General features: G+C 40.9%; 1 pseudogene; it reads right to left on the bottom strand.

Moving 5' to 3' along the window:
* The window catches only part of LOC108634203, a 50,145-nt pseudogene continuing 27,281 nt past the window's right edge, over positions 1,666–24,529 (bottom strand).

The raw sequence follows: 24,529 nt of genomic DNA, 5'->3' as shown, positions 1-24,529 counted from the left end.
GAAGCAGCTACCAAGCAGTGGAGAAAGGTTGGCTGCAGTCTTAAGATGTGAAAGCAGCTAATAAAAAGGACACTTCCACATTCTTGGGCACACAGTGCGACAGGGGCTATAACAGAGAATCAGGAAGGTGGGATACAGGAGTGACCTGAGGACAAGAGGCAAAACTGATAGGATTCTGTGTGATACCCTCAGACAAAAGATGATCTGTCCTTTGGAGTTTCTGTGGGCTAGTCATATATTTCCTGGCCAAGGTCTCAGGGTCTGAGCTGGTTGTAGGAACGGTGCTGGGAGACACCCTCTCCCAGAGGAGCCTCTCTCTCCTCCTAGTATGAGAATCTGCTGCCCCTGAGAATCTCCATCTTCACTCTGTGTGATCTGTTATTTGTTCCCCATCTGATACATCTCTCTGGATGTTTCTTATTATTTTCTTAGTCTTCTTTCTCTCATTAAACAGACAAGCATTGGGTGTCCACTGTGTGCCAGGCACTTTAGGGAGGCAAGGAGAATAAAACTCGCCCTCACATCTAAGAAGGCAGATGTACATGAAGTGACTCACCCACATAGTGAATTGTGATTTTGTTATATGCTAGATATGAGGAGGAGAAGGCAATGGCCACCCATTCCAGTACTTTGCCTGGAAAATCCCAGGGACTGCAGAGCCTGGAGGGGTGCTCTCTATGAGGTCCCACAGAGTTGGACATAACTGAAGTGAGTTAGCAGCAGCAGCAGCAGCAACAGACATGAGAAAGGGTCTACAGAGAGAGACCAAGATAGGAGACTGATAAACACTGGGGAAAGACTTTCCGAAAACAATACAATTAAGGTGGAATCTGAAAGATGAGAAGAAATTTGAAGTCAAAGGGGAGTGGAGTCTTCTAGGAAGGAAGACCAGCTTGTGCCAAGGTACAAAAGGTCCTGGTGTATTCAAGTACTGCATTCGAGGGTGTCAAGAAAGGTGCTGCTTTGAGAGTAAAAGAAAAGACGGCAAGAGACAAAGGGCTGTTTATGAGACAGTCGGGAAGGGGGCAACTGTGGGGAGACTCAAAGTGACGTTGATGCCTGCTTTCTTCCATTGTCTCTCAGCATCTCCATAAAAAGAAAGGTTGCTTGTTCTGAAGGCTGTGAGACTGTTGTTGACACCGGGACATCAGCGATTGAAGGCACAAGTACACTGGTCAATAACATATAGAAGCTCATCGGAGCCACACCACGGGGTTCCAAGGTGAAGGGTCATGCTCCAGGGTCACTCCCAGTCTTCATACACAAGGATCTCCAGGGCCAACCTCTCTCCCTCTCTCTCTAGCAGCACTATGTTTCATGTTCTGTGGTCAATACCCTGCCCTCTATTATCTTCACCATCAACAGCATCAACTACCCTGTACCAGCTTGAACCTACATCCTCAAGGTGAGGGGACAATAAAGAGGCTTGATTCTCAAACTGGATCTTGCGGGAACCCTGTGCTGCTGCTGGGAGGAGGGCGCCCTCTGGAGGCCATGTCGCACCATTGCAGATGCCGCTGAGCCCTGGGGCTGGGCCAGTGCCTCCCACAAACCAATCACTTGAGCAGTAAGGGCTGTGTGGGACACTGATCTTCTTGAAATAAATGTGGAGATACCACACCATATGGCATGGTGGGGGTCAGGGAGAGGGGAACACTAAGATGCTCAGTCCTCAAAGAGCTTCAATTCAATCTGAACTCGTAGGTGCATGAGCATGAAAGTCAGCACTAGCAGTCTCTGAAAGCGGCCATGTTACAAGGAGAATGTAAGGGACAGTCCCAGTGTGATGTCCCAGCATAAGTTAACAGTCTCCATTCCCTTCTCAAAGTTTTCCTGGTTTGGATGATAAATTACATGATCAGCCTCGTTCTCAGCTGCATCTTCCCCATGCTGTGGCCAGGTGCCTCCCTTGTGAGTTGAGGTACCTGACCCCTCTGTGGAGAGGTTGGATACTAAGGTGAATAAATGGTGCACAGTGACTGCTCAGCCCTGGCAAGGGTGGAGGTTTCATGTCAGCTCTGTTTGAGGGTTCAGAGCAGGGTGGTGAGTTCAAAGAAGGCTTTGAGGAAGAGAGGGAATCTCAGGAATTCTAAAACCACAAACACATTGAGCCATACAGAGGTTGCTTGGTTCTAGGCAAAACTGCACTGGATTCCATCCAAATGGCATCTCAAGGTGCTCTGCACTAGGGCACTGGGGACTTATGAGGGGTGATGAGGGCTACGGACTGACCGGTGGGGATGGGGAACCAGAGTACATTACTCAATCAAGCCTGAAATGGCCAAAGAGGTTGAGTTTGGGCTGAAGGAGGCTTCTCAGAGTTCCTGAGTTAAGTCTTCAAGAACATGTTGTGGACACTGCTCTATTTAAGATGGATAACCAACAACCAGTTACTTCATAGCACAGGAAACTCTGCTTAGTTATATGACAGCCTGGATGGGAGGGGTGTCCTTGGGACAGGATACCAGGATAAATATGGCTGAGTCCATTTACTGTCCACCTGAACTCAGACTATTGTTAATCAGCTATGCTCCAAAAAAAAAAAAAGTTTTTAAATAAAGTATGAATTGTGGGGAGGCAGGAGGAGAACCAGCATTCTCTGCAGAGAAAACAAGGAGCAGGAGTCAGAAGAAAAGAAACAGGGAGTGAGAGGAGCTACGGACACACTTGTTCTTTTCTAAAAAATTATATTGAAGTGTGGCTAATCATTGTTGCATTAAGTTCTGCTCCATAACAATGTGACTCAGTTATACATATACAAATATTTTTTTCTTATTTGTTTTCATGTGGTTTATCACTGAATATTGAATATAGTTCCTTACATTCTACAGTAGGACTTTGTTATTTTTCATTCCCCTGTTTCCCCAACTCCAAATCCTCCACTCAACACACCCTTCCTTATGACAACCTCATGTCTTGGCCTTCTTTGGTTTTGGAAGAACTCTCACATTCCCTGGTGACAAGAAAACCCCTTGATACTTACCAAAAGAGGGAAACAAAGCAAAGAATTGTGCTGGGTCTGGATATTGGGGAAAGTCACCTGTAAGGGATCATGCTGACTAGTGTGTGTCTCTGACTCCCCCAGAATTCTAGAGGCCGCTGTTATACCACCTTTAAAGAGCACTGATTGAGTTCATCTACAGAGACCTGGATCCTGGGTGACATCTTCCTGAGGGTGTATTTCTCGGTCTTTGATCGAGAAAATGACAGGATTGGCCTGGCACGGGGAGTGTAAATATTTGGAGTGGTTCAGGAATCAGTAAGGCCGTTCCTAAAAAACACTCACTCACACGTTGAGCACTACTTGACAGGATGTTGATGAAATCTATTTGGTGGTCTGTACACCCTGTTCTCAGTAAAGAATAAAGTGTTTCACTCTTAATGGTGCTGAAACAAATGGCTTCCTCTGTTTGTGTCTGGGAGTGAAGGATCTAGAACCAAGTCTGAATCAAAATAGAGAGGAGCCCTACTCCAACTGGCTTCAAGGGAAACGGAGACACATTGAAATGATTCTGGGAATCTAGGATAAAAAATGAGAGCAAATACAAAGATCTCAGTGTCTGGACCCAAGAAATCAGAAGTCATCAATTCCCTCTCACCTTCACTCTTCCCCTTCAGTCTACTTTAATGGTCTTAGCCTGGCACCTTTTTTCCTTAAGGCTCCTACACCTAGTGTGGGAGTTCAAGCTACCTGCCCTAGGGTTTTAAATCCCAAATGCATCACCTGGTAATGAAAGAAGATTGCAGACATCAGAGTTCAAGGGTGTTCTCTGAATGACCCACCTCAGATTACATGTACAGCCCTAGATCAGCCATCCTGGCAGGGACATGTGGTCTTATGACTGGCTTTACATGGACTTTGACCCTGACCCAGCAGCACACATGACTGTCAATTTCCTCCAGAACTACATGACTGAAGCTGGGGAGAGGCAGCACCAAGTATAGCAATTGGCAGATGGTCTGGGCCATAGAAGAGTTTGTGATGACCCACCAACTCCACCACCTCCTCATTCAGAGGAATTATAAGGGGTAATGAAATAGACTGTATTCATCCCATCTCAGATGAACTTATCACTGGGCTTCTCCTCCAGGGGATTTTGGGTGGGGTACTGCCGGGGGCCAGCGTGAGGAATTCCGCCCATGGCAAAGGTCATGAGGAAGGAGGCTTGGCATACGCAAAGGCGTGATCAAGCCTCAGGAAACCCCCTGTTCCCGAGCATCAACCCCAAAGCCAGAGTCTGTTTTATGCTCTAACCTACACCTCTGACTCTACAGGGGGCTCTCCCCCATAACCGTTTCTCTTGGAGAAGGAGTAAACGTGCAGCTCCAAGGCAATAAAAATTCTTGGGCGTGACAAGAGTGTTTCAGCTTACGGACTCCTCTGAAGGTTATGTAGCCCACCTGTATAGGTTCGTCCGGCCACATGTGATTGTTTACAGTCTCCCAACCTGAGAGGCATGAGATGTTTTAGACTTACTAAAGGCAAATTATTTTGGGGAGTTAGAAATTATTAGTATAGTTGGTCAGGAATTATATTGGTGAAGGGTTTTTCATTTGTTGTGTCAATAATTGCTGCTAATTTCCTGCTCTGGGTGGGACAAGGATGTCTCAGGTCAAACCTCTCTGCTGACAGACTAGCTTGTGTGACAGGATTATCCATACTGCTGCCACTAGGCACAAGATTGTTTACTACCTCTCAACTGTAAACAGCACAGAGAGTTTTGGAGTATTTTGAGAGTCTTAATTAGCATAGGACTTTTTCTTCTTGTTGAGTCAATGATTGCCGCCAGGCCTCCATATCCTTAGGCACTTGGGAATATATTAATCAATGCATTTGGAATATAGCAAAGGAAATATAGTAGTTTTTGATGTTAGCAATATTAGACTTTTTGAGTTAATGGATTTTCTCTTTTGTAATAGATCACTGTACTTTGTTATAAATCACTGTGTCCTTGCTATGTAAAAATGTAACTTTATTATATCTTAAGACTAAATAGATCTTAAGGGGAGCATTGGTGAAAGGATTTTCATTTGTTGGGCTGATGTTTGCTGCTAAATCTCCATGTTCCCTACTCTTATAATGAATATAACTAACATATAGGAGAAATAAGTATTAACCTTTAAGCATATAGGAGAAATAAGTATTAACCTTTAAGATTAATCATGTTAACCTTGAGTTAAATAAATTCCTTTCTTGATTGTAACTCACTATATCCTCACCCTATAGGAATGTAACTTTATTTGGAGGGTGGTGCCTGGTTTAAGAAAAAACATCCTTGGAAGAAATAAGTTTTTTGGTTATCAGAAAGAAAGGATCATAAAATGTCAGCAGGTCTCACTCATGGCCAGAAGATGATGTACCTTTTTTATATACATTTATGTGAAGCACCTGATTTTGATGAAGGTCAGGACTGCTGACCCCCACGTGACTCTGTATTCATCCCTATGTGTAACAAAAGGTATATAAGCAAACCCCAAAATAAAGAAATCGGATCAGTTTCCGGAAAGACTGATTCCCCCATGTCGCTTCTTTCTTGCTCCCGTTTTTCTGGCTGAATTCCCATCTGGAGCATGGATGCTATTCCACATAATCCAAGTTATTCAGCCTCTTTTTCTCCACTAATTTTCCTACTACACTATCCATTTCTAATCTCTCTATATCTGTGATTAAATATGTATTTTTCCAAAGACGCCGACTCCGTCCCCACCTTCGAATCACCCTGGATCCACCGGGGCTGGACCCCGGCAGGGTACTTTATGCAGAGCTGGTTCCCTCTTGTTCCCACACCCGTCACCAGCTCTCTGCCACATATGCCTACTGTGTCCTTTACTTGTCCCATTTGGTAAGTGGTGGCCCCAGTGGATCCCTGAGCCATCCTCCTCCTCCAGGGCACACAATGTCCCTTCCTTGCTTCAAATGCTGCTGTGGAGAATGCAACACATGTATCGGGGGACCCACTGTACACATCGTCTTCAGCCTTTCTGAGCTTCCTCCAGGGGTGGAGCTACAAACTATTTGCTTGGAGCTGCCATAGTTAGGCTCTTCTGTAGTGGAAGCATCCGTTTTTTTTTCCACCTGGAGGCCCTCAGTAGATGCCTCAGCTTAGTCAGCAAGGGTCACAGGTTGATTTCCTTTCAGATTGACTGGTTCGATTTCCTTGTTGTATGAAGGACTCTCAAGAATCTTCTCAAGCACCACAGTTCAAAAGCTCAGTTCTTTGGCATTCACCCTTTCTATGGTCCAGATTGCACATCTGTACATGATTACTGGAAAAATCATAGCTGTGACACTACAGACCTCTGTAGCCAAGTGAGTCTCTGCTTTTTGATGCACTGTGCAGGTTTTTCATAGCCTTTCTTCCTTCCAAGGAGCAAGTGTCTTTTAATTTTGTGGCTGCAGTCAAGGTCCAAAGTGGTTTTGAAGCCCAAGAAAATAAAATCTGCCACTGTTCACACTTTTCCCTCATCTATATGCCATGGTGTGGTGTGACTGGATGCCATGAATGTTGAGTATATTTTTGTGAATAGTTTTTAGAATGTTGATTTTTCAGCCAGTTTTTACATTTCCTCTCCTCACCAAGAGACTCTTTAGTTCTTATTTGCTTTCTGCAATTAGGGCAGTGTCATCTGCGTATTTGTGGATGTTGATATTTCTCCCAGCAATCTTTATTCCAGCTTGTGATTTATGCAGTCCAGCATATCAAATGATGTACCCTGTATATAATTTAAATAACTAGAGTGAGAATGTACACTTTTCACGCTTCTTTCCCAGTTTTAATCTTTCAGTTCTTCTGTGTCTGATTCTGTCGATTTTTGACCTAAATGCATACTTTTCAGGAGACAGGTAAGGTGATCTGGTACTCCTATTTCCTTAAGAATTTTCCAGTTTGTTGTGGTCCACACAGTGAAAGATTTTAGCATAGTCAGTGAAGCAGATGGAAATGTTTTCCGGAATTCCCTTGGTTTCTCTATGATCCAATGGATGTCGGCAATTTGACATCTGGTTCCTCAAACCAGTTTGTACATCTGGAAGTTCTCAGTTCATGTAGTGTTGATGCTTAGCTTGAAGGATTTTGAGCATTACCTTGGTAGCAAGTGAGATGAGTGCAATTGCATGATATGTTGAACATTCTTTGGAATTGCCTTTCTTTTGGATTGGAATGAAAACTCACCTTTTCCAGCACTGTGGCCACTGCTGCGTTTTCCACATTTTGCTGACATATTGAATGCAGCACTTTTACAGCCTCATTCTTTAGGATTTTTAAATAGCTCAGCTGGAATTCCATCACCTCTCCTATCATTGTTTGTATTGATGGTTCCCAAGGCCCACTTGACTTCATACTCCAGTATATCTGGCTTTACATGTGTGACCCAAGCATGATCCCTATCCCAGTCTTTATGACCATGTTTGTACAGTTCTTCTGTGCATTCTTGTCACCTCTTCTTAATCTCATCTGCTTCTATTAGGTCTTTGACTTTTCTGTCCTTTATAGTGCCCTTCCTTGGATGAAATCTTCCTCTGATAGCTCCAATTTTCATGAAGTGATCTATACTCTTTACAATTCTATTATTTTCCTCTAATTCTTGCAGTGTTCACTTATGAAGACTTTCTTGTCTCTCCTTGCTATTCTCTGGAAGTCTGCATTCCATTTAGTATATATTTACCTTTCTCCTTTGCCTTTCACTTCTCTTATTTTCTCAGCTGTTTTAAAGGCCCCCTCAGGCAACCCCTTTTCCTTCTCACATTTGTTTCTCTTGGGGAGGTTTCAGTGTCCATCTTCTGTACATTGTTACAAACCTCCATCCATAGTTCTTCAGGCTTCCAGACCTAATTCCTTGAATCTATTTTTCATTTCCACTATAAAATCATAAGGGATTTGATTTAGGTCATAGCTGAATGTCCTACTGGTTTTCCTTAGTTCCTTCAATTTAAGCCTGTATACTGCTTGCTTCTGCCTAAGCATTGGTGCCATATCACCATCCACCACTCCCTGTGGGTGTGGAGCAAAAACGCACAATTTGAGGACTGTTACCCTGGGTTTGTGCCTGGCTTTTCATGTGATGAGCTGTGTGAACTTGATCAAGTCCCTTAACCTCAGTTTTCTCATCTGGACAATGGGCACCATAATGATAATTCCACCTCTAGATGCATGCGTGCCTGCTAAGAACAAGTGGTCCTGAAAGGGCTTTTTGGGTTCCTGAGTCTGGAACAAATATGAATTATTCTGCCACCTGGGGAGAAGGAAATCTTTTGTTTTGAGTGTATGGGTGCCATCCCCAAGGCTAAATATTGATTCATGCCAAATGACATCTATCTCTGAACCCTGATCCAGAACCCTGACTGAGTTGATACTTCTGTTTTCTGGGTCCCAACAAGAACTAATGACTATTGGCTCAGATTACTCCATTCCCAGCCTTTCCAGTCAGCCTTTCCTTGTCAACTACATCCAGCCTGAAATCACACTGCAAGGAGAGTTGTAAGACTTTTGGTCTCTTTTTCATTTCCCACATCTCCAGTGTAGCAAGAAGTAGCTGTTATGTCTACTTGTCATAGCAACCGCTATGGCAACCTGTACAGTCCAATCTCAGCCTGTTAAATGAAACTGTCCCCATTTGGCCCCTCATGTTTACATTACCTATGATTACCCTAGAAACTTTCCTATGCTTGCTGTTTAACGATCAATATGTGTGGACTTGATCTAGGTTACTTTCCCAAGCATGATTCTTACCATGCAATGAAGTAACCAGTCATTTAGTCATCTAACTACCCACAGGAATTGACAAAAGTAAAGCACCCATGTATTTCTTGCATGCCACAAACAGAATTGAAGTGATCTGCTGAAATAATGTGATACATTGGCATGTACGCTCCAGAAGGGACATCTTTTCTGGATTCGTTTTCCACCTAGTGTAGAACGTCTACCACAAGCCTCGCCCTCCAGCAGCTGGTCACCTGGTTTTTGCAGACTCAGCCCACTCCAGATCCCTTCAACATCCCTCAGTAAAATCTAGAGAACAAACTTAGTCAAAGCTCTCTCTCCTGCAGAAAACAGTTTCTTGTTTTTTTAGAAAACAATGTTTGGTAACACATTCAAAATCTTGTGTTCCTTGCCTTGGATTCAAGGACCTGCCCCTGAGGATGGGAAGCCTCCCCTTCCGCTCAAGTCTTTCTCCACTCCAACCAGGACCAGAGCTTTCATTGGACCCTGTGCCTTCATTGGTATCATTCAGTTGCTAAGCCATGTCTGACTCTTTGTAATTATCTGTTTGGCAACAAAAGAGTCTTCCCTGTCTTTCACTATTTCGTGTAGTTTCCTCAAACTCATGTCCTTTGATAAGGTGATGCCATCTCACAATCTCATCCTTTTATTCCCTTTCTTTTTGCCCACATTCTTTCCCAGCATCAGGGTCTCTTCTAATGAGCTGGGTCTTCACATTATTGACCTAAGTGTTGGAGCTTCATCTTTATCATCAGTCCTTCCATTGAATATTGCTCTAACACTTCCAAAACAACCCTCATATTTCTAATCACCTAATGATATTGACCATTTATAAAGTTTAACAGAAGAAGGATTTAGTCCTCTGGGAAATCCCAGCACTGCCACCCTGCCTTTCTCTTACTTTTCTCTCCACCTGGCATAGAATTGCTTCCCTATAGCTTCTCCAGCTTGAAGTGGCCTGCTGACCCAAAATTGTCAGCAGTCAATGAATTGTTCCTTCCTCCTTCCTTAAAGACTTCTGCCTGCTCCGTGATTGTCCTCTGTACATCAGTTCAGTTCAATCTCTCAGCCATGTCCAATTCTTTGCTATGTCATTGGGTGCAGCATGCCAGGTTTCCCTGTCTATCACCAACTCCCAGAGCTTGCTCAAACTCATTTCATCAAGTTGATGATGCCATCCAAAAATTTTGTCTTCTGTCTTCCCCTTTGCCTCCTGCCTTTAATCTTTCCCAGCATCGGGGTCTTTTATAATGAGTTAGTTCTACCCTTCAGTTGGCCAGTGAAATGGAGGTTCAGCTTCAGCATCAGTCTTTCCAATGAATATTCAGGACTGATTTCCTTTATGGTGGACAGGTTGGATCTCCTTGCAGTCCAAGGGACTCTCAAGAGTTGCCCAACACCACAGTTCAAAAGCATCAATTCTTTGGTGCTCAGCTATCTTTATTGTCCAACTCTCACATCCACTCATGACTTCTGAAGAAACCATAGCTTTGACTCTACAGACCTTTGCTGGTAAAGTAATTTCTCTGCTTTTTCATATTCTGTCAAGGTTTTTCATAGCCTTTCTTCCAAAGACCAAGTTACTTTTTTTTTTTTTTCCACAGCTGCAATCACTATCTGCAGTGATCTTTTGGAGCCCAGGAAAATAAAGGCTGTCACTGCTTTCATTGTTTCTCCATGTATTTCCCATGAAATAATGGAGCTGGTTGCAGTGATCTTCATTTTTTGATCTGTACGTACCTCATCAATACCATCCCCAAGAAAATAAATGCAAAAAGGCAAAATGGTTGTCTGAGGATGCCTTTGAAATAACTTAGAAAGAAGAGAAGCACAAGGCAAAACAGAAAAGAAACACATACCAATCTGAATGCAGAGTTCCAAAGATAGCAAGAAGAGATTTGAGAAAAGCCTTCCTAAGAGATCAGTGCAAAGATATAGAGGAAAACAATAGAATGGGAAAGACCAAAGATCTGTTCAAAAAAATTAGAGGTAGGGAAGGATCATTTCTTGCAAAGATGGGCCAAATAAAAGACAGAAATGGCATGGACCTAAGAGTAGCAGAATATATTAAGACGAGGTTTAAAGAATATATAAAAGAACTATACAAAAAAGAATATCAATGACCCAGATAACCACGATGGTGTGATCAGTCACCTAGACCTTAGACATCCTGAAATGTGAAGTCAAGAGGGCCTTAAGAAGCATCACTACTAGTAAAGCTAGTGGAGGTGATGGAATTGCAGATGAGCTATTTCAAATCCTAAAAGATGATGCTGTTAAAGTGCTTCACTTAATACGTTAGGAAATTTGGAAAACTCACCAGTGGCCACAGGACTGGAAAGGTCGTTGTCATTGCAATTCCAAAGAAAGGCAATTTCAAAGAATGTTCAACTACCACACATTGCACTCATCTCACATGCTATCAAAGCAATTTTTGCAAGCAAGTATTCAACAGGACATAAATTGTGAAATTCCATATGTTCAAGCTGGATTTAGAAAAGGCAGAGGAACCAGAGATCAAATTGCCATCATCCATTGGATCTTCAAAAAAGCAGGAGAATTCCAGAAATATACCTACTGCTGCTTTATTGACCATGCAAAAGCCTTTGACAGTGTGGATCACAACAAACTGTGGAAAACATCCTGAGGTTGGAATACCAGACCATCTTATCTGCCTTCTGAGAAATCTGTATGCAAGTCAAGAAGCAACGGTTAGAACTGAACATGGAAGAGCAGACTGGTTTCAAATCAGGAAAGGAGTAATTAAAGGCTGTGTATTGTCACCCTGCTTATTTAAATTTTATGCTGAATACATCATGCGAAATGCCCAACTGGATGAAGCACAAGCTGGAATCACGGTTGCTGGGAGTAATATCGATAACCTCTAATATGCAGATGACACCACCCTCATGGCAGAACGTGAAGAGAAACTAAAGAGCTTCTTAAAAGTGAAAGAGGAGAGTGAAACATCTGTCTTAAACTTCACATTCAGAAAATGAAGATCGGGGCATTTTGTCCCATCACTTCATGGCAAATAGATGGGGAAGCAATGGAAACAGTGAGAGACTTTTTTTTTTTTTTTTTGGAGGCTCCAAAATCACTATAGATGGCTGAAGCCATGAAATTAAAATATGTTTGATTGTTTGAAGAAAGCTAAGGCAAGCCTAGCAGCATTTTTAAAAGCAGAGACATTACTTTGCTGAAAAAGTTCAGTATAATCAAAGCTATTTTTCCAGCTGTGATGTATGGATGTGACAGTTGGAGCTAAAAGAATGGTGAGTAATGAAGAATTGAAGGTTTTGAACTTCAATGGTGTTGGATAAGACTCTTCAGAGTCCCTTGGACTACAAGGAGATCCAACAAGTCCATGCTAAAGGAAATCAATCCTGAATATTCATTGGAATGATCAATGCTGAAGCTGAAACTCCAATAATTTGGCCAACTGATGTGAAGGACTTACGCATTAGAAAAGAATCTATTACTGGGAAAGATTGAAGGCAAGAGGAGAAGAGCATGACAGAGGATGAGATGGTTGGATGGCATCACTGACTCGATGACATGAGTTTGAGCAAAATCTAGGAGTTGGTGAAGGACAGAGAAGCTTGGTGTGCTTCAGTCCATGGGGTTGCAAAGAGTCAGACATGACTGAGAGACTGAACTGAATCCCATAGCAAATGCTATGTGTAATTGTCATGTTTCTCCAGCAAGGCAGTGTTCCTCAAAGCCCCAACACATATCTTCAGTTAGTCTGCACCCATGCACAGAAGACACTGCCTAGCATTCACAAGGCATTCAGTGAGTTCTGATTGCAGGGGGACCTCCATTTCGGTAGACATAGAAGAGCAAAGGACACATTTATCCTCCTGTCTCAAACAATTTCAAAGTAGAAGAGATAAATGAAAGTTCAGTTTTTTGCATCAATTGTCAAGCAGCAGAGAATGGATTCCTGAGGCGGGGAGTAAGCAAGGTGAGTTCTACACTTTCCCCAACTCTAGAAATTGTTTCCAGCACATTCATGGAATGGCTATCTAGGCACAGTCTCCCCAAGAAAAGAGATTTGAGACTCTAGATAGTTAGAGTTCTTAGGAGAGAGCTACACACAGAGAACTATGCTAGTGTACAGGAGATACCCTTCCAGTTTTCAGCAGAGCGTTGATGGTACTGGTCAGGATTATAGGGAACAATTCTTGAGTCTCAAATTGTGCCAAGTCTAACGGTGTCCTCACCCACCAGCATGGAAATTCTTCATTATTCCCATGACATCACGATGGACTTGAAGACAATATTGCCTTACAAGTGGGGAAGAGTAAACCTGGTCTAAAGTTTGGTCTTATATCAGCTAAAAAACCTGAACAGCAATCCTTCAAAAAATACAATTGTTTCCAAGAAATTAACAGTGTTTGCAAACAGTGCCAGAAACAATTTATAAAAATTAAGAATACCCAGCATCCAAAGGGTAAAAATTGACATATTCAATGTCCAATTTAAAATTTCCATACGAATTGTAAAAATATTTGTACTAGGTCATCAAAATATTGTAAAGTAATTACCCTCTGCTGCTGCTGCTAGGTAGCTTCAGTCGTGTCTGACTCTGTGCGACCCCAGAGATGGCAGCCCACTAGGCTCCCCAATCCCTGGGATTCTCCAGGCAATAACAGTGGAGTGGGTTCCCATTTCCTACTCCAATGCATAAAAGTGAAACTGAAGTCGCTCAGTCATGTCCAACCCTCAGCGACCCCATGGACTGCAGCCTTCCAGGCTGCTCTGTCCATGGGATTTTCCAGGCAAGAGTACTGGAGTGGGGTGCCATTGCCTTCTCCAATTATCCTCTAATTAAGATAAATACATAAATTAAAAAAGAAAAAAATTCTAATGTGTAAAGAAGCAAGAAAATACCCATAATGAGGGAAAATCAATTAGTAAAAACACAATTAAAATATATATTACATAATTAGCATGGAAGGGCATTAAAATGCTTCCTAGAATAATAATCTTAATAGTCATGAAGCTGAAGAATATTGAATATGTTAAATAGAGACATGGAAAATAGGAATGAAAAGACAATGGGGAAAATTAATTGTGCATCATAGATATTGAAACAATAGAGAATTCCCTTCTCCTCCTGCCCCCAATCCCTCCCAGCCTCAGTACTGAAATATATGTAAATGGAATCCCACAGGAAGTGAAAAAAGGACAGTAGAGAAAAGAACTTCATAATTACTGGCTGAAAATTGTCCAGATATGATGAAAGATTTAAACCCATTAACACAGAAGTTCAATTACTTCAAGGACCAGAAATAGGACAACTATTCAAAGGTGCATGATAATTCATTTTTAAAAACAATCGACCGAAAAAAATGTATCCCGAAGGAAAACACACAGAAGAACAAAAAATGGGAAAGACAGCAGATTAGGCATATGAAACAATGTTAGCAAGAGGACACTGGCATCACATCTTAAAATGCTGAGAGAAATATAATTTACTCAATTCAATACCAAGAAAAAGACATATCATATACATACATACATACATATACATAACAAGATAAAATACTTTCTCAGACATACAACAAGTATGAGACTGCATCACCACCACCAACCAATGTAACAAGAAATGTTTTTTCTTTTTTTTTTTTTTAAACCAGGACTCAAATGTGAGATCTCCAAAATTCTAGCCATCTCACTCCTTCAAAACACCTTGATAAGGACAAACAAATATTAAACTAGAAATTGTCGTTGTGTTTCTACCCACTTCTAGAAAGTATTGCTAACACCTCAGTACTGGTCTTGCGATGCTGGTGGACTAGATGGAGAAGTGATGTGAACAGAAATAAGGAAGCTGAGACAGGTAGGTCAGAATGTGAGGTAACAAAGACAAAGTATTTAGAAGCTGGAGAACTGAGAGATATTTGGGATCTGAGTTGGAAAAGCAGTTTTTAAACCAAATTGATTCATGTGATGTTTGTAATCGTCACTTCAGTCCTTAGAAGATCACTACTGACCAGTCTGCCTCTTTTTTTCTGAAGCAAAGTTCAGATCCATCTAGCTGTTTCTCATTGCTGTTCCTTCCTCCTGGCTCACACACTGTGCCCAGCTGTTCAACCTAATCCATTCAGAAAAGGTTTATTCTTTAAGGCAGGTGCTGCAGGCTAACTAAAAAAAAAAGATCTATTCTCTGCTTCTCTTTCAAAACTAAAAATAGTTTGTTATATAGCCATGAGCCCAGTAGCTACAGGACTGCATTTCCTACCCACCTCTGCTCTTAGTCATGACTGGTGACAGATGCAAGCAGACCTGTAAGAGGGATTTCATTAAAGACTGCTTTCAAGGAGCTGATTTAGCTGAGAGATGGGACTCTTCCTTTCCCTACTTTCTTCCTAACTGTTGTCTGGATTTTAGTTGTGATGGCTGGAAGTCTTGCAGTTGTATTGGACAACAATGTGACGTTGGAGATGGATACCACCCAATCTCTGCCTGGCCCACTTCCAGCTTTTTTTCAGTGGGAGAGGAAAATCAAGTTTATTTTGCTAAAGTTATAGTGGTTTTAGCTTTTTGCAATGTGCATCCAAACTTAATCCTGCTACTACTATGTGTTTAATATGATATAGCCTTATTATTTTGTTGGGTTTAGGGAATATATTTATGTTTTATACTTCTTTTTCTTTTTGTTTTATGAATTGATTCATCAACCATTATATCTAAGTTGTATAAATACAATATTATGATTATAAGCATGCTTTCATTTAGAGTTTGCATTTTTATACTTTTTAAATTTTCTTTCCTTTCTTGTTTTCTCCATATTTTACAGCCTGGACCATGTCCGCTCTTATAATCTTATCCTTATCCATATTAGTAGGCGGAAACAGACCTAGAGCTGTGTTCCATTCTGTTCAGTTCAGTCACTCAGTCGTGTCTGACTCTGCGACCCCATGAATTACAGCACACCAGGCCTCCCTATCCCTCACCAAATCCCAGGGTTCACACAGACTCGCATCCCTCAAGTCAGTGATGCCATCCAGCCATCTCATCCTCTGTCATTCCCTTCTCCTCCTGCCCTCAATCCCTCCCAGCATCAGAGTCTTTTCCAGTGAGTCAACTCTTCGCATGAGGTGGCCAAAGAACTGGAGTGTGTGGGGAGAAACAAAGAAGAATGAATACAGGGATATGAATGAAGGGTGGTGGCCCCTGTTACTCATCATAAATGTTCTGAAGTAGGATCATATTCCCCTGCCCTTCTGTGTGCCCACAACCCCCAAGTTTGCCATGACAATAGAAGATACTTTGGTCAGTGGAATTTGAATAGAGGTGATACGTGACTTCCAACTTGAAGAGTCATTTTCTGTTCCACTAGATGGAATGCAGATGGAATGACAGGAGCTAGAGCAGCCATGTTAGACCAGAAGTAAGTAGCACAGGTGGAAGATATGACAAGAAAGAAGTGGACCCTCATCTATGTGGAGAGACCTGCACTAACATTATATGAAAGAGAATTGAAATTGTATTGTATTTAAAATAATGTTATTTAGGGTTTGATTATAGTCATTGAACCTGTCACCTAACACTCAGAATAACTGATCTTTGTGTTAGCCTTGTCTTGACATTAGGGTCTGAATGAGATAATATTTACTGACGTATACTTACAAGTGAGTCAAGAGACAGCCCTGCCCTCTGGAAGCTGTGCTCTAGTGTGGGATTCAGAAACTGAAGCAAGAACAAAGCCAAGTGGCAAGACAGCTTCAAGATCCTGTATGGGAGAAGGAAATGGCACCCCACTCCAGTACTCTTGCCTGGAAAATCCCATGGTTGGAGGAGCCTGGTAGGCTGCAGTCCATGGGATCTCAGAGAGTCGGACACGACTGAGCGACTTCACTTTCACTTTTCACTTTCATGCATTGGAGAAGGAAATGGCAACCCACTCCAGTGTTCTTGCCTGGAGAATCCCGGGGACAGGGGAGCCTGGTGGGCTGCTGTCTATGGGGTCGCACAGAGTCGGACAGGACTGAAGCAACTTAGCAGCGGTATATCTCATTATATACCTATACTAGAGATTTCTGTTTGTTTCTATTTATTATTAGCATTAGTAGTAGATAAAATGTTTTATTTTGCTTGATAAGACTTTTTTTTTCCTGTCCACTCCATGACTTGTGAGATCTTATTTTCCCCACCAGGGATGAATGAACCTGGGCCCTTGGTAATGAAAGCACCAAGTCCTAACCACTGTACACCAGGGAATTCTCTACTGGGGTAAGATCGTTAGCACGAGTATATCCCATCTAATTGGAGACATGAATGGCAACCCACTCCAATATTATATCCCATCTAATTGGAGACATGAATGGCAACCCACTCCAATATTCTTGCTTGCAAAACTCCATGGACAGAGGAGCCTGGAGGTCTATACTCCATGGGATTGCAAAGAGTCGGACACAGCTGAGTGACTAACACATTTACTTATCCCATGTAATATTTGGGATATACTGAAAATAGCATTGGGGGCTTCCCAGATGGTGCTAGTGGTAAAGAATCCACCTGCCAATATGGGAGAGGTGGATTCAACCTCTGGATTGGGACCCTGGACAAAGAAATGGCAATGCACTCCAGTATTCTTGCCTGAGAAATCCCATGGACAGAGGAGCCCATGGACTGTAGCCAACCAGGCTCCTCTGTCCATGGGGTCCCAGGGTCAGACACAACTAAGTGACTAAGCACACACACACAAAGATAGTATTAAAGGTAAACAGAAATCTAAGTATTGTTTCGTAATGTTTTAACTGGTAAAATCTTTAGCACAAGTGTATCCTATACAATATTTGGGATATACTGAGATGTATACTTTTTTAAAGTTATGTACTTTCATACATCTCATCAGAAGCATTACTTTTTAGTAATATTAATAAGTGATATTAATAAAGAACAAGTTTTTATTAGTTATTTAGAAAATGATGCATTTTTATTTTAATGAATTCATTTAAAATTCAGTATAAGCATGCAATATGTTACATAGTAGGAAATATGTTAATGAGAATAGGTATTGTTTTACTTAATATTAATGAGTATTTTCATAAAGAACAAGTATTATTAATGTTATTTAGAAAATTATGTATATTTTTACTGAGTTAATTTAAAATTTAGTACAAGTATATCACATGCAGAGTTTGGGATATACTTTTAAAAGTATGTCTGTTCACATATTGAAGTATTGCTTATTGTTAATGTTACCTGGTAAGTTACTTATTACACAGTCAATAACATTTTAATAAAGAACAAATATTATTAATATTAAAAAAAAAAAAGATCCTGTATGAACCCATGGGAGGGGAACCTCAATCAATACTGATCTCAGGAGCTTGCTTGAAGCAGGGACAATCCTCTATCAGTCTCCTCATAAATAGCCCATGGTGCCAAGGTTCATGTAAAAGTGATTTATTTCAAATTCCTTCCAGAGTGTTTTCGCTTTTGATCCAGTCCTTAAGATATGCGTTTGAAATCTAGTTTGGGAACATTTCAAATGCTCAAGGGCAAATAAGACAGTGGGCCACAAATACTGAGCCTGTGTTCCCTAGAGTTTGTGATCTAAATCAAGAGAAGCATAGGATTGAGACGCCAGTGCACTGAAATCACAGAGTAGCCCCTCCTGCTGCAAATAGAGAAGTCTTGAGCAGCAATGATGATCTAGTACAGCCAAACTTTAAAAAAAAAAAATTCTCCCAGAGAAACCAGTGTGGTCTCAGAGGAAGCAGGACATGAAAAAGGATGAAACAAGTCTGGGTCTGATTTCATACATGTCATGGAGAGGGAAGCTACAGCCTGTTTCCACAGGGAACTTGGGATATAAGTTCCGCCTCAAGTGTGCCCCAACCCAAGGCTAGGGAGCTGGGATTTCACTCTCCCACTAGCGTCTCCGTCTTATCCTTCAACTAACACCCAGATGGTGTCTCCAAGCCCTTGTATTAGATCCTCCAAAGACAAATCAATGGTGACACTAGAAGCAAAAGACACCAAAGCTCAGGAAAATGTAACCTCAGTAATTGTGTAGATTTCTGCACCCGTCCTGCCATATCCTGCATCATATCTGAAACCCTGAGAGTCTAAAGAACTCCATGGGTCTCCAAATGCAAGCATTAAAAAAAAATCAGCTTTTAGGCTATATAGGAGTATAGTTGAGTTATAGCATTGTATTAATATTAGTTGTATGAGAAATTATTTCCCTTATACATAGACAAGTATCCATTCTTTCCTAGATTCTTTTTTAAATTTTTTAAATATAAATTTATTTATTTTAATTGGAGGTTAATTACTTTACATGACATCCAGTCCCATCAATTCATGGGAAATAGATGGGGAAACAGTGGAAACAGTGTCAGACTTTATTTTTGGGGGCTACAAAATGACTACAGATGGTGACTGCAGCGATCAAATTAAAAGATGTTTACTCCTTGGAAGAAAAGTTATGACCAACCTAGATAGCATATTGAAAAGCAGAGACATTACCTTGTCAACTAAGGTCCATCTAGTCAAGGCTATGGTTTTTCCAGTGGACATGTATGGATGTGAGAGTTGGACTGTGAAGAAGGCTGAGCACCGAAGAATTGATGCTTTTGAACTGTGGTGTTGGAGAATACTCTTGAGAGTCCCTTGGACTGCAGGGAGATCCAACCAGTCCATTCTGAAAGAGATCAGCCCTGGGATTTCTTTGGAAGGAATGATGCTAATGAAGCTGAAACTCCAGTACTTTGGCCACCTCATGTGAAGAGTTGAGTCATTGGAAAAGACTCTAATTCTGGGAGGGATTGGGAACAGGAGGAGAAGGGCATGACAGAGGATGAGATGGCTGGATGGCATCACTGACTCAATGGACGTGAGTCTGAGTGAACTCTGGGAGTTGGTGATGGACAGGGAGATTCATAGGGTGCATTGCGATTCATAGGGTCGCAAAGAGTAGGACATGACTGAGCGACTGAACTGAACTGAATTACTTTACAAAATTGTATTGGTTTTGCCATACATCAACATGTATCTGCCACAGGTATACATGTGTGTTCCCATCCTGAACTCCCCTCCCTTCTCCCTCCCCGTACCATCCCTCTGGTTCTTCCCAGTACACCAGCCCCAAGCATACTGTATCATGCATTGAACCTGGATTGGTGACTCATTACATATATGTTATTATACCTGTTTCAATGCCATTCTTCCAAATCATCCCACCCTCTTCCTCTCCCACAGAGACCAAAAGACTGTTCTATACATCTGTGTCTCTTGCTGTCTCGCATACAGGGTTATCGTTATCATCTTTCTAAATTCCATCTATATCCGTTGGTATACTGTATCGGTGTTTTTCTTTCTGGCTTACATCACTCTGTATAATAGGTTACGGTTTCTTCCACCTTTTTAGAACTGATTCAAATGTATTATTTTTAATGGCTGAGTAATACTCCATCTGCTGATGGACATCTAGGTTGCTTCCATGTCCTGGCTATTATAAACAGTGCTGCAATGAACACTGGGGTACATGTGTCTCTTTCAATTCTGGTTTCCTAAGTATCTATGCCCAGCCGTGGGATTGCTGGGTCTTAAGGCAGTTCTATTTCCAGTTTTTTAAGGAATCTCCAGACTGTTCCCCTTAGTGGCTGTATTAGATTGCATTCCCACCAACAGTGTAAGAGAGTTCCCTTTTCTCCATACCTTCTCCAGCATTTACTGGTTGTAAACTTTTGGATAGCAGCCATTCTGACTGACGTGAAATGATACATCATTGTGGTTTTGATTTGCATTTCTCTGATTATGAGTGATGTTGAGCATCTTTTCATGTGTTTGTTAGCCTTCTGTATGTCTTCTTTGGAGAAGTGTTTATTTAGTTCTTGGGGCCGTTTTTTGATTGAGTGGTTTATTTTTCTGGAATTGAGCTGTAGGAGTTGCTTGCATATTTTCGAGATTAGTTGTTTGTCAGTTGCTTTATTTATTTATTATTTTCTCTCAATCTGAAAGCTGTCTTTACACCTTGCTTATAGTTTCCTTAGCTGTGCAGAAGCTTTTAAGTTTAATTAGGTCCCATTTGTTTATTGTGCTTTTATTTCCAATATTATAGGAGGTGGGTCAAGAGGATCCTGCTGTGATGTATGTCGGAGAGTGGTTATCTTCTAGGAGTTTTATAGTTTCCTGTCTTACATTTAGATCTTTAATCCATTTTGAGTTTATTTTTGTGTGTGGTGTTAGAAAGTGTTCTAGTTTCATTCTTTTACAAGTGGTTGACCAATTTTTCCAGCACCACTTGTTAAAGAGATTGTCTTTACTCCATTGTATATTCTTGCCTCCTTTGTCAAAGATAAATTGTCCATAGGTGCGTGGATTTATCTCTGGGCTTTTTATTTTGTTTCACTCTTCTATATTTCTGTCTTTGTGCCAGTACCATACTGTCTTGATGACTGTGGCTTTGTAGTAGATCCTGAATTCAGGCAGGTTGATTTCTCCAGTTCCATTCTTTTTTCCCAAGATTCCTTTGGCTATTCGAGGTTTTCTGTATTTCCATACAAATTGTGAAATTATTTGTTCTAGCTCTGTGAAAAATACCGCTGGTAGCTTGATAGGAATTGCACTGAATCTATAGATTGTTTTGGGTAGTGTACTCATTTTTACTATAGTGATTCCTCTGATCCATGAACATGGTCTATTTCTCCATCTATTAGTGTCCTCTTTGATATCTTTCACCAGTGTTTTATAGTTTTCTATATATAGGTCTTTAGTTTCTTTAGGTAGATATAGTCCTAAGTATTGCATTCTTTTCCTTGCAATGGTGAATGGGATTGTTTCCTTAATTTCTTTTTTCTATTTTCTCATTATTAGTGTATAGGAATGCAAGGGATTTCTGTTTCTTGATTTTTTATCCTGCAACTTTACTATATTCATTGATTAGCTCTAGTAATTTTCTGGTGGAGTCTTTAGGGTTTTCTATGTAGAGGATCATTTTATGTGCAAGCAGTGAGAGTTTTACTTCTTCTTTTCCAATTTGGATTGCTTTTATTTCTTTTTCTGTTCTGAGTGCTGTGGCAAATACTTCCAAAACTATGTGGAATGGAGGTGGTGAGAGTGTCCACCCTTATCTTGTTCCTGACTTTAGGGGAAATGCTGTCAATATTTCACCATTGAGGATAATATTTGCTCTGGGTTTGTCATATATAACTTTGATTATGTTGAGGTATGTTCCTTCTATTCCTGCATTCTGGAGTGTTTTTATCATGAATGAATGGTGAATTTTGTCAAAAGTTTCTCTGCATCTATTGAGATAATCATATGCTTTTATTTTTCAATTTGTTAATATGGTGTATTACATTGATTTCCTTGCAGATATGAAAGAATTCTTTCATCCCTGGGATAAAGCCCACTTGCTCATGATGTATGATCTTTTTAATGTGTTGTTGGATTCTGATTGCTAAAATTTTGTTAAGGATTTTGCATCTATGTTCATCCGTGATATTGGCCTGTAGTTTTCTTTTTTTGTGGCATTTTTGTCAGATTTTGATATTAGGGTGCTGGCGGCCTCATAGAATGAGTTTGGCACTTTGTCTTCGTTTTCAATTTTCTGGAAGAGTTTGAGTATGATAGGCGTTAGCTCTTCTCTAAATTTTTGGTAGAATTCAGCTGTGAAGCCATCTGGTCCTGGGCTTTCGTTTGCTGGAAAATTTCTGATTACCGTTTCAATTTCCATGCTTGTGATGTGTCTGTTCAGATTCTCTATTTCTTCCTGGTTCCGTTTTGGAAAGTTGTACTTTTCTAAGAATTTGTTCATTTCTTCCAAGTTTTCCCTTTTATTGGCACATAGTTGCTGATAGTAGTCTCTTATGATCCTTTGTATTTCTGTGTTGTCTGTTGTGATCTCTCCATTTTCATTTCTAATTTTGTTGATTTGGTTCTTCTCCCTTTGGTTCTTGATGAGTCTGGCTAACTTTTTCAATTTTATTTATCCTCTCAAAGAACCAGCTTTTTGTTTTGTTGATTTGTGCTATGGTCACTTTTGTTTCTTTTGCATTTATTTCTGCTCAAATTTTGGATATTTATTTTCTTCTACTAACCCTGGGGTTCTTCATTTCTTCCTATATAGTTGCTTCAGGTGTAGAGTTAGGTTATTTATTTGACTTTTCTCTTGTTTCTTGAGGTATGCTTGTATTGCTATGAACCATCCCCTTAAAAGGACTTTTACAGTGTCCCATAAGGTTAGAGTTGTTTTGTTTTCATTTTCATTTGTTTCTATGCATATTTTGATATCTGTTTTGACTTCTTCTTTGATTTACTGGTTATTCAGCAGAGTGTTTTTCAGCCCCCCTATGTTGGATTTTTTAATAGTTTTTCTCCTGTAATTGAGATCTAATCTTACTGCATTGTGGTCAGAAAAGATGCTTGGAATGATTTTTTTTTTTAATTTACCAAGGCTAGATTTATGGCCCTGGCTGTGATCTGTCTTGAAGAAGGTTCCATGTGCACTTGAGAAAAAGGTGAAATTTGTTGTTTTGGGGTGAAATGTCCTATAGATATCAATTAGGCCTAACAGGTCTATTGTATCATTTAAGTTCTGTTTCCTTGTTAATTTTCTCTTTAGTTGATCTATCCACAGGTGTGAGTTTAGTTCAGTTCAGTTCAGTTCAGTTCAGTCACTCAGTCGTGTCAGACTCTTTGTGACCCCATGAATCACAGCACGCCAGGCCTCGCTGTTCATCACCACCTCCCGGAGTTCACTCAGACTCACGTCCATTGAGTCTGTGATGCCATCCAGCCATCTCATCCTCTGTCGTCCCCTTCTCCTCCTGCCCCCAATCCCTCCCAGCATCAGGGTCTTTTCCAATGAGTCAACTCTTCGCATGAGGTGGCCAAAGTACTGGAGTTTCAGCTCTAGCATTATTCCTTCCAAAGAAATCCCAGGGCTGATCTCTTTCACAATGGACTGGTTGGATCTCCCTGCAGTCCAAGGGACTCTCAAGAGTCTTCTCCAACACCACAGTTCAAAAGCATCAATTCTTCGGTGCTCAGCCTTCTTCACAGTCCAACTCTCACATCCATACATGTCCACTGGAAAAACCATAGCCTTGACTAGACGGACCTTAGTTGACAAGGTAATGTCTCTGCTTTTCAATATGCTATCTAGGTTGGTCATAACTTTTCTTCCAAGGAGTAAGCGTCTTTTAATATGGCTGCAGTCACCATCTACAGTGATTTTGGAGCCCACCAAAAAATAAAGTCTGACACTGTTTCCACTGTTTCCCCATCTATTTCCCATGACTTGATTGGACCGGATGCCATGATCTTTGTTTTCTGAATGTTGTGCTTTGAGCCAACATCTTCGCTTTCCCCTTTCACTTTCATCAAGAGGATTTTTAGCTCCTCTTCACTTTCTGCCATAAGGGTGGTGTCATCTGCATATCTGAGGTTATTGATATTTCTCCTGGCAATCTTGATTCCAGCTTGTATTTCTTCCAGTCCAGCGTTTCTCATGATGTACACTGCATAGAAATTAAATAAGCAAAGTGACAATATACACCCTTGAGTTACTCCTTTTCCTATTTGGAACCAGTCTGTTGTTCCATGCCCAGTTCTAACTGTTGCTTCCTCGCCTGCATACAGATTTCTCTAGAGCCAGGTCAGGTGGTATGATATTCCCATCTCTCTCAGAGTTTTGCACAGGTTATTGTTATCCACACAGTCAAAGGCTTTGGCTTAGTCTATAACGCAGAAAAATATATTTTTTCCTGGAACTCTCCTGCTTTACCATGATCCAGCGGATGTTGGCAATTTGATCTGGTTCCTCTGCCTTTTCTAAAACC

This window comes from Capra hircus, chromosome 29, assembly GCF_001704415.2.
Source record: "Capra hircus breed San Clemente chromosome 29, ASM170441v1, whole genome shotgun sequence".
NCBI lineage: Eukaryota > Metazoa > Chordata > Mammalia > Artiodactyla > Bovidae > Capra > Capra hircus.
The sequence above is the reverse complement of the archived record's forward strand: the minus strand, read 5'-3'. Positions and strand labels throughout refer to the sequence as shown.